The sequence below is a fragment of the Capra hircus genome, chromosome 14 (assembly GCF_001704415.2).
Source record: "Capra hircus breed San Clemente chromosome 14, ASM170441v1, whole genome shotgun sequence".
Taxonomy (NCBI): domain Eukaryota; kingdom Metazoa; phylum Chordata; class Mammalia; order Artiodactyla; family Bovidae; genus Capra; species Capra hircus.
Window position 1 is genome coordinate 37,295,040 of NC_030821.1, and position 14,622 is coordinate 37,309,661.

The window sequence follows — 14,622 nt, forward strand, 5'->3', positions numbered from 1 at the left end:
TTGGGCTCACCACCAAGCGACTTGCACCAGACTTATTTTTTTAAATGCTAGCTTTTCAGAGCTGTTGAGATTCGAAAGCTTGTGTGAGGGATTGTGAACTCTGTTTTCCCATGTCCCTTCTCAGCTGTCACTTCCTTTCAGCTGTGTTGCTCTTTGTCCATGTTCCGAAGCTGACAAGCCCAGAGATCATCATTGCTTCTGGCCTCTACTACAGTCCTCTTTCCCGTGTCGCACATGTTGCCTCTTCCCACTGCTGTCCTGCTTTTTATTTATTTATTTATTTTTTGCCACACCACGCAGCATCTGGGAATTCGAATTCCCTGACTAAGGATTGAACTTGTGCCCCCTCTATTGGAAACACAGAGTCTTAACCACTGGATCATCAGGGAAGTCTCACCCTGTTCTTCAGTATCCTTCTAACCTTTATCTTTGGAAACCTGTGCTCAAAGTAGATCAATCTAAACTCACAGAGCCCTAGGTGATTCTTTAATTTCTATGGTAACTAGCAGTCTTCTTTCTTTCCCCACACTGGACTCCCTTTAGTGTTCCAGATCTTGATTAGAGAGGGACACAAAAGTAAGGATAAAAGTCTGTGCACAGTCTCAGCACAACCTCTTGTTTACTCAGGCCATACCCTCTAGGGTCATCCAAACTTTCTTTCTCTAAACACTCCATAAGCCCTTCCCAGCCTCTAAGCCACTGGCCATGAAGTCTCCTCCTGGAATTAAGCCTCCTCCTCGGCAGGTTTTTTTTTTTTTTTTGGCCAGTTTCCAATTACACTCTTTGATTCTACAGAGAATTGCTTTTACCTCTAACTGGGCCTCCATCACTTTGAACATTTTTCTATTGTAGCACATAAACAGTGCAATCCAATTATTTTGAGAACAGGCTGCTTTCCCACTGGCCTTCATAAAGTCTGGGATAGGACCTTATTCATCTTTGTATTTACACTGGAGAAGAGAATGCCAAATGCATTTGGGGAAAGGTGTGTTACACAAAATTAAGCAGGTTTTTTTTTTTTTTTTTTTTAGTGTAGGACTTATTGACTGACTCATACAAAGAGATCCTTTTCCCCATAGTTTTTTTTTTTTAATTCATTTTGCTGAAGTATAGTAAATCCCCTACAGATGAACGTGTTCTACTTAGAGAGCTCGTTTGTAAGTTCAAAATGTTTGTAAGTCCAACAAAGTTAGCTGAGGTAAATAACTAAAATAATCAGCTGTGTAATACTGTATTCTAAAAGGCTTATGATATTTCTCACACAAATAATACATTAAAAAATAAAGAAAACACATTCTTTTAATCTTATGATATAGTACCTTGGAAAGTACAGTGGTTCAGTATGACAGCTGGAATACAGTGAGTGGGTAAGGGGCATCTAGTGAACGGGTAAGAGTTACCGACTGGAGGCGGGAGAGGAGGTGGGAGATGGTAGAGCTGAAGGGTCATTAGTAATAGGAGATGGAGGGCAAGCAGCGATCTCACTCATGCCTGCCACTGATGGCACTGGTTCTGGGTCCCTGCTAGATTTAATTCTACCTACCCTCTTGAAAACACGATCCGGTGATGTCTGGGTAGTAGCTCTTCTGTCACAGAAGAGGCAGTAACACTGAATTGCATTCTGAATGGCTGCTGCAACCTTTGTGTACTGTTCTGCATTCAGGTTCTATGCTTCGAAAATTAACAACAATGAACGATGGTGCTCAGTCGCTCAGTCGTTTCTCTTTGAGATCCCATGGACTGTAGCCCGCCCGGTTCTCTAACTGTGGGACTTCCCAGGCAAGAATACTGCAGCGGGTTGCCATTTCCTCCTCCATGGGATCTCCCCAACCCAGGGATTGAACCCATGTCTCTTGTGTCTCCTGCATTGGCAGGCGAATTCTTTAAACTAACAGTACCTCCTCAAATAAAGAAAATCCCCTTGCCATTTCCTCTATCATGGATCTCTCCGGTTCTTCAGCTACTTCTTCTTCTTGTCCCTCTTTGTCCTTCCTCTGGGCATGCTCACATCTTTGAAAGCTCTAAACCTGAAAGTTCATATATAGGGACTGTAGGGAAAGAGCAAACCAGCCAAGATGGTATGGTCACGCTTTCTTGCCCCACGGCCTCTTACTCTTACCCCATGTTTTATAAATAATGATTATGTAACAGCTGAGATCACTTATAGCACTGGGCATGCGTCTCATGAGGTACTCGTTTGATTACAGGCTACTTTGTGCAGTACGCCTATATAAGCACCATCTGAGGCTTGGTGGCAATATTGAAGTTGTGTTACGTCCCCTGCTATGGCTGCTGCACCAGCCAGGAGAGAATAAACGTGTCTGCAGTTTCTATGGCTCCTTGAGTTTTCCTCTAGACTCTTAGCTTGCACCTTGTCTACCGTGGATTCAGTGAACAGTCCACACAGTGACGAACAGCGAGACAGTTGGTGCTATGAGCAGCATCTGCCATAGTGACTTACCGCATAGTTAATTTGCAATGTGTTCATTTCTGCTGTACAACAAAGTGATTCAGTGTTATATATCTACATATATATATTGCTTTTCATATTCTTTTCCATTGTGGTTTATCATCACAGGGCATTGAATATAGTTACTGTGCTATAAAGTAGGCCTGTTATTTATCTACTCTAAATACAATAGTTCGCATCTGCTAATCTCTAAATCCCAATTCATCCTTCCCCACCCCCAAAGTTCTTATAATTTCCTGACCTTATTCATACAGTGAGTTGAATGGTAACTCCCCAAAAGATATCCACATCCTAACCCCTGGAACCAGGGGATGTAATATTATGTGGTAAAGGGATTTTACAGATATAGTTAGGAATTTTTTGAGGTGAGATCAGCCTAGCTTGTGAAGGTGAGCTCTAGATTAATGACAGGTTTTCTTTGAAGAGATAGAAGAGGAAAAGGCACACACACACAGAAGAAAAGGCAGTGTGAAGACAGAGGCAGAGACTGGATGGTGCAGTCACTGGAGTGTTGCAGCCGCAAGTCACGAAATGCATAGAGACACCAGGAGTGTGAAGAACCGAGGAGTCTTTGCCAGAATCGTTGGAGGGAGCATGTTCCAGCGACACCTGGATTTCAGATTTCAGGCCTTTAGAACTGTGAGCAAATACATTTCTGTTGTTGTAAGCTGCCCAGTTTGTGGTAATTTGTTACAGCAGCCCTAAGAAATAAATACACTCCCTTTTTCTCGGTTACCCCACACACTGGTTGTTGTTACATGTTCATTTTCGTTTAGCCTGCATTTGTCTTATTTTTCGCTCTAATCTAGGGTGACCCCACCCACTTCAGATCACTGGGTCTTTCTTTCCAATCCAGATCTTTATATCCTGTGCTCCAGATCTGTTTATCCAGCTTTCTAAGGCAAACTTTAGACTGGTTATCCTATAGACACTGGTTCCTTAAGTTGAATTCATATCTTGTATCTCCTTTTCTTCTGCAAAACTGCTTCCCTTCCTGTACGTCCAACTTCTTCCGTGGTGCCAGCATCAGGCGGGCACTTTGGGCTCATTTCTGACCTTAACTCCCATATCTTGACAGTGTCCCAGGTCCTTGTTGAATATACTTTACTTTAAACATTTTAATCTTTTCATCATTGTTATTTTACATATGGTCCCATATTGTACTGTTCATTTTTTTTAATTTTTTTTTTTTATTCTTGACTACGCTGCATCTTCATTGCTGCACACTGTCTTTCTATAGCTGTGGTGAGCTGGGGCTACTCTTCCTTGTGGTATGTGGGCTTCTTATTGCTGTAGCATCTCTTGTTGCAGACCACGGGCTTAGCTGCCTTGAGGCATGTGGGATCTTCCCTTGTCCCCTGCATTGGCAGGAGGATTCCTAGCCCCTGGACCACTAGGGAGGTCCTGTACTATTCATTTTACCTTTTTTTTTAAGTTAAAAATTTTTAAGTAAAATTAAAATTTACCATTTTAACCATGTTTAAGTGTATAGGTCATGGTGTTCAGTATATTAACATTGCTGTGCACAGATCTCTAGATCTTTCTATCTCTGATCTTGTGACACTGAAGCTACCCCTTCCCCTCCTCACAGCCCCTGGCAACTACCTTGCTACTTCCTATTTCTATGATTTGACCACTTTAGATACTTCATATAAGTAGAATTATATATTATGATTAATATCATCATATTATGTAATCATATTTATTTGTCCTTTTGTGCTGTAATTTTTGAAAGGAATTTATTCTTTTAATTATTGAACAATTTCAGACAAACTGAAATTATTGAGAAATGGGAAGAAATAGGTTAATTTCCATTGTCCCATCATTGAAGACACTCACTTTTAACTTAATGCATCTCATTCCAGACATTTTACTATGATTTTTTTCTCATACTTTTGATCAGAATGTAAATAACTTTGTATACCTACAGATGAATGAATGGATCTCATTGCTTTTCAAAATTATTGGTGTTTTTTTAAACATCCCTGAAGCTAATTTCTCATCTGTTATCAACAAAACCCTAAATTAATTTCAATATAATATTTGCTTTTCAGCTTCACTTTGACTTCAGACACAGCCCAGACACTAAACTCATTTTCTCCCTTATGGTCCTTCCCAGTGGAGCCATCACCATTAAAATAGCGTTAGATGACGTATTCCCTTATGACAGCTACTCTAATTTGCCCAAACTTGTTGAAGAAGAATCATATGCAATTGTCCTGGGAACGTCATCATTCACTTTAGATTTCACAGTTGATATTAATGTGAGAAGAAAAAAATGACTCACATACTGCCTAGCCTACAGCTAATTGGTTTTGTAATGCAACTTAGGATCCCAAAGCCAAAGGAGTAAAAGCGCTACCTTCTATGACATGTTTTTTCTTATTGGGTATTTCATTGCAATTCTTAGATTCCAAAGTGTCAAAATTTTAAACTTGAATATCTTAAATAAAGATGATGTTAAATTGTTCCAAAAGAGTGGAATTTCTTCCTAACATTGACACCGAAGTCGCCACTGTTCATCTCAGGGTGAATTTGCCTCCTCCACCGCAGCCAGGGGTCAATGCCCTCAGGTAGCCTGGCTCCTCTTTTCCCCAGCTCTCCTTTTTCTCTGGATTGTGAAACTACTCTAGTCACTTGTATTATGAAAGATAATACAAGTCTCCTGTCTATCCTAATCAAAATGTGAGAAAAATCTCTTCTCCCCTTAGTTGTTCAGCAGCAAGATTAGAGTTTTTCAAATGTTTAAATGAAAAGAAACTACACAAAAAGATTGGAAATTGGTGCATTTGTGGAGTGGAATGTGTTGGTTCAAATGGGTGTCTCCAGGTCACTGCAAACGGAGCACACTCAGTGCACCAGAGAGTTGTAAACTGGATACTCATGAACTATCTAGCCCCTGCCGACATGGGCACTCCCAGTCCAGTCCAGAGCTCTTCCACTGCTCAGACAGGTGTGGAATCCCATCAGCCTCTCCCACGTCCCACTCACAAGGTTGGTTCCAACCTTAAGGTCATCACATGGTTGCCTCAGCTGCTCACAAGTCATTTGGCTGCTGGTGCAACTCTTCCCTGAAGAGTTAGTCTGATTCACACAATATTTCCTGAGGATGATGCTTGCCAAGATGCCCCAAGACGGGGGCCCAGTGTTTTCCCTACAAAAGCAAGAAGCCTGGTCTTCCTTTGGGCCAGGCATCTGTTTAAGGAGTCTTGTCTCTTAACTTTTAAACTTCAGGAATTCACTACAATCCTTTTCTCCAAGAAAGAAAGTTAATGCTAACATGTTCAGGAAAAGTGTCCATGCTCACCATTCTGGCTGGATTTTATAATATCCATAAAAGCAAACTATCTTTATAAAATCAGTAGGTTCTTATTTCTGAGATTCAATGACACCAAAAGAAAAAATCTGGACACAGAGAAAATTGTTTACCTCTCCGGTTTCATTCCTAGGCCTCTAGCTTTTATCTCAAATCCCAAATCCTGTTGAACCCAGTTTTTCAGTAAACATTGGAATTTCTGGAAATCCTGCTCTTTTTGTTGAGCTATCTGATGGAGAAGCAAGCTCTGCACATGCCATCCTATCTCTAGATATTTCCAGGCCTGGTTGAATCTGCAAATAGAGTATAACATCTGATTTTTTAGTGACAATAAGTGGAAATCCCAGTGCTATCAGCACAAGAGGTGCATGGAACACTATGACGGGGTGCTTTGAGGAGGCAGCACTTAAAATACGTGGCATGTCAACAAGAGGGAAGTCTGTGACAGGTAGCAGGCCCCAGGCAGGCTTAGGGATCAAAGGCAAGACCCCACCTTTTAAGGAAAAAAATATCTCATAAATAAAAGGTAGGGTCTGAGCCTTTGGGGAATGTTATAACATATAAGCACAGGCCCCTAAGGAGTGGCACAGAGCTTATTGATCTCAATCAGGTTGAAAACAGAGTTTGGGTTTTAATAAATAGACAGTGGCTCAAAATAGAAACTAGTATGTGTTTCAAGCCCAGACAAGGTTAAGCTGATGCTAAATCCCAGGCTTGTGGTAAAGAGCAGGGTTTTTCAACTTTTACTGTACACTGAATGATTGACCTGAGGATCTTCTGAAAAAGAATGCACACTCTGATTCAGCCAGTCTGGAATGGGTTCTGATCATTTTCACTACTAACAAGTTTTCAGGCGGTGTAGATGCTGCTGATCTGTGGACCACAATTTTTTTCCCCTATTTTTTTTTTGTTGTTGTTGACTTTTTAAAATATTTTTTGGCATACTTTTAGATTTACAGAGAAGTTCCAAAACATGCAAAGTGTTCCCATATACTGTTCATCCCATTTTCTTAATGTCAGTATCTTACTTCATGGGATACATTTGTCAAATTAAGAAATGAATGCTGGTGCACTACTAGTAACTCAACTTCAGACCTTATTCACATTTTTCTCCACTTTTCCCACTATTGTCCTTTTCTGCTCCAGGATGCAATTCAGGATCCTACATTGTATTCAATTGTCATGTCTCCTTAGTCTTCTCCAGTCTGTGACAATTTCTCAGTTTTTCCTTGCTATTCAAGACCTTGGTAGTCTTGAAGAGTATTTTGTAGAATATTCTCTATTTTTTTTTTCACATGTCTGGTGTTTCCTAATGATTAGATTTGGATTATGGTTCTGTAGGAAGAAGACCACGAGGGTGAAGGACATCGTGTCAGGAGGCACATGACACCAGCAAGATTTAACACAAAGGGTGTTAAACCTGGTCACCTGATTAAAGTGATGCTCACCAGATTTTCAGAATTACCATTTTCCCCTTATCCAGACTCTGTTCTTTGGAAGTGAGTCTAAGTATGGACAATGCTTCTCAAATTTGAGCTCTCACAGGAATCACTGAAAGACTTGTTAAACCACAGATAATTGGATTCCCTTCCCATTTTTGATTCAGCAAGCCTGAGGTGGGGCCCAGGACTTTGCATTTCTAACAAGTTCCCGAGGGATGGTGATGATGCTGATTCAGGGACCACACTTGAAGAACCACTGGTCTAGCTTGTTTGTCCATCATCGCTGAGTCATGCACTGGCATAGAATCACCTGGAGGAATTCTAAATTCATATTGCCAGGTCTGGGCCCTGATAACTTGGACTGAGAAAATCTAGGGCAACACACATGGGTTGGCATTTTTACAAATGCAACTGAAGCTTGAGAACCACTGGGGTTCAGGCTGCTTTACGGGTGAATGTGGAACTGTGGCCTCAGGGCAGTGCTAAGGCAGCAGGTGGGGTTCAAACAGCTCTGACTGTGGGAAGAGAAGGGCAGGAGAGCCTGGGAACCCAGCAGGATCTGAATCATAGGCTTTCTGCCTGCCTGGCTCTGACCTGTCTCTATTCATCCCCACAGGAAGACTCCCCAGTGTTTTGATTTGTCCAACTCACATGATCGCTCAGAAGTGGACAGCACTCAACCCAAAGTTAGCAATCTGCTAAAATTCTGACAAAGAATAGCGACACCATAGTTCTGTTTTCTAAGATCAAGTAACTTATTTTATTGTCTAAATCTTTTTAGACAACATGACCTTTTCCTCTGTCTCTGCATCTCAAATCTCTCTCTTTCCATTATGAAGATATCTGGCATTGGATTTAGTGTACACCCCAAATCCAGGATGATCTCATCTTGAAATCCTTAGTTTAAGGTTTAGATTTATTGTTTAAATCTTAAATCCTTCAGTGTTCCCCAAAAGAAGTCTTATGATTCTGAATATTTCAAAAGAAAACTGACAGGAGAGGGGAAGAGGATAAAAGACTAGAGAAATAAGAAAAATGTTTTTCTTCAGTTCAGTTCAGTTCAGTCGCCCAGTCATGTCCGACTCTTTGCGACCCCATGAATCACAGCACACCAGGCCTCCCTGTCCATCACCAATTCCCGGAGTTCACTCAAACTCATCCATCGAGTCAGTGAGGCCATCCAGCCATCTCATCCTCTGTCGTCCCTTTCTCCTCCTGCCTCCAATCCATCCCAGCATCAGAGTCTTTTCCAATGAGTCAACTCTTCGCATGAGGTGGCCAAAGTACTGGAGCTTCAGTTTTAGCATCATTCCTTCCAAAGAATACCAGGAGTGATCTCTTTTAGGATGGACTGGTTGGATCTCTTTGCAGTCCAAGGCACTCTCAAGAGTCTTCTCCAACACCACAGTTCAAAAGCATCAATGCTTCGGTGCTCAGCTTTCTTCACAGTCCAACTCTCACATCCATACATGACTACTGGAAAAACCATAGCCTTGACTAGATGGACCTTTGTTGGCAAAGTAATATCTCTGCTTTTTAATATGCTATCTAGGATGGTCATAACTTTCCTTCCAAGGAGTAAGTGTCCTTTAATTTCATGGCTGCAATCACCATCTGCAGTGATTTTGGAGCCCCCCCAAATAAAGTCTGACACTGTTTCCACTGTTTCCCCATCTATTTCCCATGAAGTGATGGGACCAGATGCCATGATCTTCATTTTCTGAATGTTGAGCTTTAAGCCAACTTTTTCACTCTCCTCTTTCACTTTCATCAAGAGGCTTTTGAGTTCCTCTTCACTTTCTGCCATAAGGGTGGTGTCATCTGCATATCTGAGGTTATTGATATTTCTCCCAGAAATCTTGATTACTTGAACTTAAAATAAATAATTTATATAATTTTATTATATAATTATACCATTATTAACTACTTTTATTTAGCCTTTTATTCTATTTCAAAATTACACACATGCTCAGTCTCACAGTCATATCTAATACTTTTGTGACCCCATGGACTGTAGCCTCTTAGGCTCCTCTGTCCTTGGGATTCTCCAGGCAAGAATACTGGAGTGGGTTGCCATTTCCTTCTCCAGGGGATCTTCCAAATCCAGGGATCAAACCCATATCTCCTATATTGTAGGTGGCTTCTTTACCACTGAGCCACCAGGGAAGCCCCTATTTCAAAATTTCCTAAAAAGTTATAATTATTTATATAAACGGACATCTCTCCTTGGTAAGTATAACTTTAAATTGACCAAAACCAAAATCCAGTGAGATAGAGACAATTCCTAATAGTTTTAAATGTCTAATTTAAAATTAATTAATTAAATTTAATTTTAAATGAACTCCTTATTTTAAACATAAAGCATCCAAGACCTTTAAAAATTAGTTTCTCCCCTTACTAGTGTCCTGGACTGCCATAACAAATCCTCACAAGCTGGTGGCTTAAAATGACAGAAATTTATTCTCTTACAGTTTTGAAGACCAGAAGTATGAAGTTAAGGGGTTGACAGCATCCGGAGGCCCTAAGGAAGAATCCATGCCAGGCCTCTCTCCTAGCTTCCTGTGGCTCCTCCGGGTAGTGCTTGGCTCATGGCTGTCTTCCAATTTTTGCCTCAGTTGATCTTTCCCCTGTCTCTGGGTCTCAAATCTGTCTCTTCTTCCTTTATAAAGACATGTGTCCTTGGATTTAGGGCACACCCAAAACCTCAGGATGATCTCATCTTGAAGTCTTTAGTTTAAATGCAACTGCAAAGACCCTGTTTTTAAACAAGCTCACATTCACAAGTACCAGGGTTAGGACTTAGAGACACCTTTTTTTTCGCGGGGGTGGGGGGGGGTACTTAATTCAACTCACTACAACCCTACTAAAAAATATTCTTCAGTGTGTGAAGAATACTGGCATAGAAGGGTGCCATTTTATTGCTTTCTTGGGTGTGCATGTGCTTTATTCCATTCAGTTCTGTCTGCTAGTCACTTTCATCTACACTTCTGTACAGTAGGAACATGAAGAAATACCTTTCTTCTTCTGTTGTTCTTGAGTAATACACACTGAGGGGTTGACCAAAGAGGCCTGTGTTCCTGAGTTCCATTCGGTTCAGTTCAGTTCAGTCACTCAGTCATGTTCGACTCTTTGCGACCCCATGAATTGCAGCACGCCAGTCTTCCCTGTCCATCACCAACTCCTGGAGTTCACCCAAATTCATGTGCATCGAGTCAACACCCCAATAAAGCCCAACTAATATGGAAATACAACTCTTTAGATCACTACTTTCTGTTTGTCACAAAACCTCAACTTTTGAAACAGACTTTCCCTATTGTCAATACATTCTTCTTTGAAAATTATTAAAGATATTTTTCTTATTATACAGTTTTAACCTAAAGATCTTAGAAATGCATGAAAAATCTGAAGGCTCAACATCACTAAGGTCACTAAAAGGGTGGGGTATTCAGGGTTATTTCTGCAGAAAGCTTTCAAATTTAACAAAACCTTAGTTAGTTCAGGTTAGACTTGGGGAGGCAGACAGCAGGAGTTCTTTATACTGTTCTTTTTTCCTAATCAAAGAATTTTAAATACGTGCATCCAGAAGTCCCATACCATTCAAAGAAATTTTTTAAATATTTTATTTGTATTTACTGATAACCATCTCTATCTCACATGACTTTTGTAAAATACCAGAACTTGAATTTTTATATTAAATTTTCTATTGATCTTATCTGTGACATAGTTATAAAAATGTGGGTTTTTTTTGATGAAAAAGCGGTGGAAGGCAAAATATTATCCACTATTCTTGTATGCCAAGCAATGAAAACTTCAGTCAGTTCAGTAGCTCAGTTGCAACTGTCTCCTTGTGACCCCATGGACTGTGGCATGCCAAGCTTCCCTGTCCATCACTAACTCCTTGAGCTTGCTCAAACTCCTGTCCATTGAGTCGATGATGCCATTCAAACATCTCATCCTTTATCATTCCCTTCTTCTCCTGCCTTCAATCTTTCCCAGCATTGGGGTCTTTTCTCAGGAGTCAGTCTTCACATCAATTGGCCAAAGTATTGGAGTTTCAACTTCAGCATCAGTCCTTCCAATGAATATTCACTACTGATTTGCTTTATGATTGACTGGTTGGATCTCTTTGCAGTCCAAGGGACTCTCAAGAGTCTTCTCCAACACCACAGTTCAAAAGCCTCAGTTCTTTGGTGCTCAGCTTTCTTTATAGTCCAACCCTCACATCCATACATGATTACTGGACAAACCATAGCTTTGACTAAATGGATCTTTGTTGGCAAAGTAATATCTCTGCTTTTTAATATGCTGTCTAGGTTGGTCATAGCTTTCCTGCCAAGGAGTAGCATCTTTTAATTTCATGGCTGCAGTCACCATCTGCAGTGATTTTGGAGCCCCCCCCCCCAAAATAGTCTTTCACTGTTTCCATTGTTTCACTATTTGCCATGAAGTGTTGGGACCTGATGCCATGATCTTCATTTTTGAATGTTGAGTTTTAAGCCAACTTTTTCACTCTCCTCTTTCACTTTCATCAAGAGGCTCTTTAGTTCTTCTTCGCTTTCTGCCATAAGGGTGTCATCTGCATATTTGAGGTTATTGATATTTCTCCCAGAAGTGTTGATTCCAGCTTGTGGTTCATCCAGCCTGGCATTTCACATGATTTACTCAGCATATAAGTTAAATAAGCAGGATGACAATATACAGCCTTAACATATTCCTTTCCTAATTTGGAATCAGTCTGTTGTTGGCAGCCGGGAGGAGCTGCCCCGCGTTGGAGGTCAGTGACGGCTGGGAGGAGACACCCCGCGTCCGAGGTGAGGGGCGGTGGCCGAGAGGAGCTACCCTGCGACAGAGGCCAGGGGCACCCTGGAGAAGCCACCCCGTGCCTGAGGCCAGGGGCGACGGCTGGGAGGAGCAACCCCACATCCAAGGAGCGGTGGCGGCATGGAGGCAGGAGGGCCTAGAGGAGCCATCCCACGTTGAAGGTCAGGAAAGTCGTCAGTAAGGAGATACCCCTCGTCCAAGGTAAGGAGCAGCAGCTGTGCTTTGCTGGAGCAGCCATGAAGAGATACCCCACGCCCAAGGTAAGAGAAACCCAAGTAAGATGGTAGCTGTTGCAAGAGGGCATCAGAGGGCAGATACACTGAAACCATACTCACAGAAAACTAGTCAATCTAATCACACTAGGACCACAGCCTTGTCTAACTCAATGAAACCAAGACATGCAGGGCAACCCAAGATGGGCGGGTCATGGTGGAGAGGTCTGACAGAATGTGGTCCACTGGAGAAGGGAATGGTAAACCATTTCAGTATTCTTGCCTTGAGAACACCATGAACAGTATGAAAAGGCAAAATGATAGGATACTGAAAGAGGTACTCCCAGGTCAGTAGGTGTCCAATATGCTACTGGAGATCAGTGGAGAAATAACTCCAGAAAGAATGAAGGGATGGAGCCAAAGAAAAAACAATACCCAGCTGTGGATGTGACTGGTGATAGAAGCAAGGTCCGATGCTGTAAAGAGCAATATTGCATAGGAACCTGGAATGTCAGGTCCGTGAATCAAGGCAAATTGGAAGTGGTCAAACAAGAGACGGCAAGAGTGAACATCGACATTCTAGGAATCAACGAACTAAGATGGACTGGAATGGGTGAATTTAACTCAGATGACCATTATATCTACTACCACAGGCAGGAATCCCTCAGAAGAAATGGAGTAGCCATCATAGTCAATAAAAGAGTCCGAAGTACAGTACTTGGATGCAATCTCAAAAATAACAGAATGATCTCTGTTCGTCTCCAAGGCAAACCATTCAATATCTCAGTTATCCAAGTCTATGCCCCAACCAATAATGCTGAAGAAGCTGAAGTTGAATGGTTTCATGAAGACCTACAAGACCTTTTAGAACTAACACCCAAAAAAGATGTCCTTTTCATTATAGGAGACTGGAATGCAAAAGTAGGAAGTCAAGAAATACCTGGAGGAACGGGCAAATTGGGCCTTGGAATGCAGAATGAAGCAGGGCAAAGACTAATAGAGTTTTGCCAAGAAAATGCACTGGTCATAGCAAACACCCTCTTCCAACAACACAAGAGAAGACTCTACACATGGACATCACTAGATGGTCAACACCGAAATCAGATTGATTATATTCTTTGCAGCCAAATATCAAGAAGCTCTATACAGTCAACAAAAACATGACCAGGAGCTGACTGTGGCTCAGATCATGAACTCTTATTACCAAATTCAGACTCAAATTGAAGAAAGTAGGGAAAACCACTAGACCATTCAGGTATGACCTATATCAAATCCCTTATGATTATACAGTGGAAGTGAGAAATAGATTTCAGGGCCTGGATCTGATAAATAGAGTGCCTGATGAACTATGGAATGAGGTTTGTGACATTGTACAAGAGACAGGGATCCAGACCATCCCCATGGAAAAGAAATGCAAAAAACAAAATGGCTGTCTGGGGAGGCCTTACAAATAGCCATGAAAAGAAGAGAAATGAAAAGCAAAGGAGAAAAGGAAAGATATAAGCATCTGAATGCAGAGTGCCAAAGAATAGCAGGAAGAGGTAAGAAAGCCTTCTTCAGCGATCAATGCAAAGAAATAGAGGGAAAGAACACAATGGGAAAGACTAGAGATCTCGTCAAGAAAATTAGAGATACTAAGGGAACACTTCATGCAAAGACGGGCCTGATAAAGGACAGATGGTGTGGACCTAACAGAAGCAGAAGATATTAAGAAGAGGTGGCAACAATACATAGAACTGTACAAAAAAGATCTTTACGACCCAGATAATCATGATGGTGTGATCACTCATCTAGAGCCAGACATCTTGGAATCTAAAGTCAAGTGGGCCTTAGAAAGCATCACTATGAACAAAGCTGGTGGAGGTGATGGAATTCCAGTGGAGCTATTTCAAATCCTGAAAGATGATGCTGTGAAAGTGCTGCACTCAATATGCCAGCAAATTTGGAAAACAGCAGTGGCCACAGGACTGGAAAAGGTCCGTTTTCATTCCAATTCCAAAGAAAAGCAATGCCAAAGAATGCTCAAACTACCGCACAATTGCACTCATCTCACATGCTAGTAAAGTAATGCTCAAAATTCTCCAAGCCAGGCTTCAGCAATACGTGAACCGTGAACTTCCTGATGTTCAAGCTGGTTTTAGAAAAGGCAGAGGAACCAGAGATCAAATTGCCAACATTTGTGGATCATGGAAAAAGCAAGAGAGTTCCAGAAAAAATCTGTTTCTGCTTTATTGACTATGCCAAAACCTTTGACTGTGTGGATCACAATAAACTGTGGAAAATTGTTCAAGAGATGGGAATACAAGAGCACCTGACCTGCCTCTTGAGAAACCTCTATGCAGGTCAGGAAGCAACAGTTAG

The 14,622-nt window shown here is 41.4% G+C and overlaps 1 long non-coding RNA gene across 1 annotated transcript in view; it reads right to left on the reverse strand.

Moving 5' to 3' along the window:
- Positions 1–9,844, reverse strand: part of LOC102181136 — a 43,636-nt gene extending 33,792 nt beyond the window's left edge. The window contains exon 1 of the long non-coding RNA XR_310534.3: positions 9,698–9,844. This is a non-coding gene — a long non-coding RNA (uncharacterized LOC102181136). The remainder of the gene's footprint in view (positions 1–9,697) is intronic.